The 6,796-nt window shown below is 30.1% G+C and overlaps 1 protein-coding gene and 1 pseudogene across 1 annotated transcript in view; both read right to left on the minus strand.

Moving 5' to 3' along the window:
* PCDH15 (protocadherin related 15) overlaps window positions 1-6,796 on the minus strand; it is a 562,288-nt gene that overhangs the window by 54,481 nt on the left and 501,011 nt on the right. The gene's annotated exons all lie outside the window — the stretch shown is intronic.
* On the minus strand, window positions 4,915-5,033 carry LOC111740809 (annotated as a pseudogene).

Genomic DNA, 6,796 nt, shown 5'->3' on the forward strand with positions numbered 1-6,796 from the left:
TATTACTATTTCCATTATCTGATTATTCTTAGTTTAACCAGTGACATTACTATTAAATGTCATGTATCAAGTATTTATGTTTTGCCATTACAATACTAAAAGTTCTACAAAAGTAATCATTTTTAATAAAATAAAAACTCTCAGAGGAATGTATTATTCTAATTATATGTATTAGTGCTGTTCAATAGAACTTTCTGTAATGATGGAAATGCTCTAAATATGTTCTGTCCAATACAGTAGCCCTTAGCCACATATGACTATTGAACACTTGAAACAAGGCTAATGTGACTAAGAAACTGAAATTTTAATTTAGTTTAATTTTAATTAAAGTTAAGTAACCAAAGGCTACATAGTAAGCGTTTAAGTTGGGATATAATAACAATAGTAAATAATATAAATGTGTATTAAGATGCAGCACGAGCCTGTCTCTCTAGCTTCAAATTTGATATATGTGCTTAACCTGTTAGATAAGGTCACTTAAAAACCCCAGATATTTCATTTCACTTCAGGATAAAGTATTTCTTGATTTTTCTTAGAAGTTAAAATTCTCAGCATTAGAATAGGATAAGTTCTGACTTGTCCTATTGTCCTATCTCTTTAGATGATCTGGATGGTTTACATGACAGAGCTTAGTTTTGGCATTAGAGGAATAGTAATTAGATTTCAACATTAGGCCACATTATTACTTAAAGAGAAAAAAAGAACAAAGAAAAAATAGTTATCAAAGTTCTTCTTTTTAAGTTTCGAACTTCAGAGTTTTTATTCATTTAACAAAGCACAGCATAAAAAGTAAAAAGCACATTTCCAACTAAAGTTAAAATCAGAGTTTGAATCAAATAATCAAAGACATATCTTTTATATATCATGAGCTAATTTGGGACTAATGCCAACTCACTCAAAGATTTGGTTCAATATTATCCTTTAACTTATGATTAACACGAACATTTCCCCTAAAATAAACTTTTTATTGTTAATGCAAAATTTATTGAAGTATAAGAAATATGCACCAAAAAATGCAAAAATCTTAAGTGTACAGCTCAATAAAATTCTGCAAAATATACATATCCATGAGACCAGCATCTGCATCAAGAAATACAACATTAACAGCATCTCAGAATGTCTTTCATGCTCTTTCAGCCATCCTAGCTTCCCAAGGAAACCACTATCCTAATTTCTAACACTAAAGATTAGTTATGCCTATTTTTAAACTTTATATTGATGGGGTCATAATATATGTTCTGTTTTCTGTCTAACCTCTTTTACTCAATTTTGTGTTGTGAGATTCTAAACTTTTATATTTTAAAATGGACTTGGTAACACAACACAATCACATTTAGAAAAGAAAAGGTGGTTACAATAAAATCATTGTGATTGCTTGGTACATTAAGCTTTTTTGCATAGTTCTTACTGATTAACATACAATTTCAAAAAACAAATAATTTCACTTTATTGTATTGCTAATTTATTAAATTAGGATAACCACAAAATAGCCATATTTTATTTTACATATTAAGGTGCTCTTTTAACATACCTTTCCTGAAACAAAAATCATTTAATGCAAAAGTTTGGGTATGGAATGAATAATTATAACTCAGGAATATCTATTTTCTTTTATAATTTTTCATAGTACATTTGAAGCGAATTGTCAAAAATGAGATACAGGATTTTAAAAAATCATGTTTACTAGACCTTTTTTCCAAAATTTTAAAACTCTACCTGTTGGTAATAATAACTCCACTTTAAATTTCTATTTTTTGAAGGGGCTTGATCCTCTTTGAAATATCAAAGTTCTCATTTCAGAAAACACTTATTGAGGATGGTTGACAGAATCACTAGCATTTTTTCAAATCTTGCTCTCTCCCAAGTATATATAGTGAAATACTGGTAGGTTAAACAGTGAATGATAAAAATCCCAATAGGTGTTATACTTTTAGAATTTTCAAGTTTAACATTGAATCTATCCAATTTTTAACGAACAATGGATTTAAGACTGAAACCTATATATAAGATGTGACTGATAGATGTTGGATATGTATATTACAACCATACACAGGTAACAGTGTTATTTTTATAAATCAATTAAAAATACCATGCGTTTAAAAACATACCAAGTCACAAAAAATACCGACAACAAAATTAAAAACACAATTTTTAATCAGGTTCAAGATGTGAACAAACTAAGAGAGTTTCAGCATAGAGTATATTGTATCTATTTGTTTCCAATTTTTAATAATTTTAATTTTGCTTGTTTGTTTTTTGTATTGCATTTTGGAAAGAGGAAGACTCAAAAGTCAGGTGTGATTTTAAAAAAGTCACTTAGAGTTTCAGGTTTCCTTATAAAATGAGAATATTGATTAGCAAATATTATGTTAAGATATTGTATAGCCAAGTACAGTATAATGTCATAATTATCTAAATTTTTATAATATCAAAAAATTACATTTTTCCACATAGGCATTTACCAATCAATATGCAACTTGAAGCACAAAACCAGGTAAAACTCTTATTACTTCAGACATATTATCATAAGATTGTAACTACTTTAATACAATACATTAATCAGTTTTTTTTCTTAGCTCAAGATGCACATACTTTGTTCTCCTAATATATATATATATACTTTTTTTTTCTTTTCCTGGTCTCCTTATTGCTTCCTGGTCACTTTTGAATCAACCATGCACAACCACTCTCTCAAGTGAAATCCATGCATTTATGTGTAGTATGCATTTACCTTTCCTTGTTGCTGAATATAATGAGGCTGTAGGTATCTAGTTCTTAGTCTACCTCTTTAACTTCACCTTCATTTTGAATGAATTTCAATGTTTATGTAGATGACACACCCATTTCAAATTCCTAGGCATGAAAATCTTTCAATTTTTGAACTGACTGCATCAATTCAGCTCCAGTTTTTTGGTTTATGGAGATATTGTTCCTAAGAAAACACTGAAGCTCTGGAAGCATAAACTTTAATGTATAAATTTCTGAACACAACTTCCCATCACTTTCTTATTCAGTTAAGAGCACTTCTATAATAACAGTAAAATTTTAATTCCAAAATATCTTCAGTGCTCTCACTACTTCAGGGCTTACATCTCTTCCCTCTCCATTATAGATTTCACGGTCACCTCGTTCTCATTTTTTCTCCTTCCACACCTGGAACTTCTTTCTCTCGAATCAATTTAATGATCAACCTACTCTTGGGTGACTGAAGAGTAATGAAAGAAATTAAATAATCAGGCAGACTAATGCTACTATGAGTCCATGATCTCTGAGTGCAACTGTGCTTTTATTTATTTGGAAAAAAATTGTTTTGTTTTTTATCTTGCTCCAAAAGTTCACTCTTTTCTTCAAATTGCATATTTTTTCGGTCTCCTCCAGTGAAGTTATAATTCACATAAAAATTGAGGATACCAGTGTGAAATCTCTCAACTTCTCGGCCGATAACTATAAAAGTACCTATATTTGTACTTATTGTCTTTCTTCAAATCTCAGAGTAACAAAGTGACTCTTCTGTTATGAAGGTTCTTATTCCTTCATCTGAATCTCTCCCATATCTTCAATGTCTAATGCTTCATCAGCTCTGTCTGTACTTCCAATCTTTTCCTCTACAGACTATATGACATCTACCTTTCTCTCATTAAAACAAAACTAAAATTTTCTTTTACTCTATGCCAACCTCAGATCTATTTCCATAATTTTCATATCTATTTTTCACAGTTATGTTCCTCAAAAATATTCCTACAATCATTGCCTCCAATTTTTCACTTCACAGTCATCCCTTAATAGCAGCTGGAATTCTGCTGCTATCATGCCTTTGAATCTGTTAAAGTCAATGATTGAGGTCAGCTCAGCCTCAGATCAATTATCAATCCAGTGCTCTTTAAACGACAAAGAACATTTGCATTATTTGTGTGAAATTATTGCTGATGCTGTAAGCTAACATATATTGAACACTTAACAGTTTTCAAAGTGTTATGGAAATATATACGTTATCATATGACAACCTTTTACTGATTAAATTTTATTATTATTTTATAGGTGAAGAAATGGAGGCACAGAGAGATTAGTAATTTTCTCATAATCACACAGATAATTGATAGCACAGCTGGATAGGTCTCACTCTAAAACCACTACATTGAATATGTCAGACTAAGTACCAGGACTAAAATCCCAATGAAAACAACATTAAATACTAGATAAAAGGTCTTAAAAACTCTTCCTAGAAATATCAAGTAGATAGAAAGAAAATGATAAATAGCTAGGTAAAAAATTAAGTGAAGGCAAAAATACAAAAATCTTGGTAGTGATGATGACTTTCATTTGAGGTTTTTTGCTGATCTAGGTGAATTTAAAATTTGATTTATGAGGTCTCGAGCAGCTCAGAGAACAGGAGGCAAGACCCAAGGCTTACTCATGGAAGTGAGTCTAAAAAGATTTCCCTTCTCAGAATACTAAATTTTCACTATGAGGGCGAATGAAAAATTCATCTCTCTTTTGCAACCACAACTGCCACAGCCATCTCAAAACTGCAAAGAAAATTGCCTAGCTCAACCCTTGATATTGAGTGTAGTGGAGAAAAAACTTCCTTGAGAATTCATAACCAAACACAAGTTCTCATTAAAGTTTGTATCCTTTATTCACATACCACCAATTTGTTCAACTCAGGGATAAACCATAATATTCTGAATTTGTAAATCGAATGGTCCTGAACTCTACTTAAATGAACAGAAACAATGAAATTGAGAATTTGAGAAATGGAATCTTTGATTGATAATGGCCTAATGTCCTCACAGAAGCAAGCACTTTTTCTTTTTTAATTTTTTTTTTATTTTTTAGATGAGGCAACCCTTGGTTAACCTCACAGATTGCAAGGACCTTGTCAGCTTACAATCCCTTATTTTTTTTTATTTTTTACGCCTACAGCACCTGGTCTTCCTAGATGGTCTCCCATCCAGGTACTAACCAGGCCCGATCCTGCTTAGCTTCTGAGATCAGATGGGATCAGGGTTGTTCAGGGTAGCATGGCTGTAGATGCAAGTACTTTTTCCAAAAAGCTTCTTCCAACCTATGACTCAAATAATTCTGACTTATAAGTTCCAAGGAAGATAAAAAGTAAGAATAAAATAATTCTCAGAATGAACAAGAAACAAACTATCATGAAAATGAGTCTGTTGTGACAAAAAAAAAAAAAAAAAAAGCAGTCATTTCCACAAAGCTTTAGATATTTGAATTAGCAGACAAGGAGATAAAGGGAATGTGTTCAATATATTTTAATAAATAACAAAGTTCTTAAAATATAAATACATATTGAGAATAATTGAACATAAATAAAAAGTATCTTATAGAAATAAAAATATATAATTGAAATAAAAACTCAGAATGAAGTTGTTAGATTAGGCAGAACTGAAGAGAGAATTAGTGAACTGAATAATAGGCAAAAGAAATGATCCAGAATGCTTCACAGTTACAAAAATGAAAAAAAGTCTAAAAGCAAGTTTAAGACAAAATTTAAAGTGACAAAGTATAGCAAACATCTAACCAGAGTTTCAAAAGGAGAGAAGGGAGAATGGGACAAAATTTTCCAAAACTGATAAAAGATAGCTATCCACAGATTCAAGCCCAATAAACTATAAACAGGGTAAATAACAAGTAATCTATACCTAGAACCCACACATCATGTAGAAACCGCAAAAAAAAAAAAAAAAAAAATCTGCCTCTGTCTCAAAAGTGGAGTCTTAAAAGTAGTAGACTGACAATTGACTTCTTAACAGCAACATTAAATGATAGATGCTAAGAAAATAATATCTTCAAAGTAAAGAGAAGATAACTGTGCATTTAAAATTCTAGTCCTAATGAAAATGTCTTTCAGAAGCAAGAGTAAAATTAACACTTTTTCAATCACTGAAAGAGTTCAACATAAAAAGATACCCATGGAAAGTTCTAAATTGTGTACTTCAATTGAAAGGAATGTGATTCCACATGGAAGGTCTATGATTTAGGAGGAAATGGAAAAGCAAAAAAGTATTAAATATGTGAATAATTGTATAGAACAGACTCTTCAGCACAATAATTATAGCATTATGTATGGTTAAAAAATAAAAATAAATCACAATAATATAAAAGTTGGAATGGGAGTAACTGTAGTTAAACATCCTAAGACTAAATAATAATGTTCAAGCTGTATGGGGCATTAATTTTTTTAGGTATGTGTTATGTTAAAATTTCTAAAGTAACCCTAATTTAATAAAATAGAGTGTTTTACTTCTCAAATATAGCAGGGATACACGTGGTTAAGAAATTTATCCTCAGAAAATTTTAATAGAAAAAATATAGGAAAAAAGGACAATGGAAAACTAAAATAAAATGATAGGGAGTAAAATCTATTTTACCTGTAATTATAACAATGTAATTAAATCTTTTCAACAAATAAGATTAATCACAATGGATGGAATACACTCTACTGTATAAAATATCATCCTTAAAAGTAGAAAAGTAATTGATAACATAAGTCAAAGTTCATTTGCATTTTAATTTATAACACATTTATTTCCAGGTAGAATTTTACCTTCTTGTTTTAGGGGAGGGGAAGTAGAAAAAGAACTAATATTTAAACATTTTAACAATATGAGAAGTAAGGCCTGATACATTCTGTTTGGCTAAGAAGAACCAGTTCAAAAGGAAACTGCTTGTCTAAAATGTCATTAGTTAAGCATGAATAAAGCATAACAGCATGTGGTATTTTTAAAATTATTATGAATATAACCTGTACTGTTTCCTTCAAAACTGAAAGGAAAAA

This window comes from Pteropus vampyrus, unplaced genomic scaffold, assembly GCF_000151845.1.
Source record: "Pteropus vampyrus isolate Shadow unplaced genomic scaffold, Pvam_2.0 Scaffold68, whole genome shotgun sequence".
In the NCBI taxonomy this organism is placed as follows: Eukaryota; Metazoa; Chordata; class Mammalia; order Chiroptera; family Pteropodidae; genus Pteropus; species Pteropus vampyrus.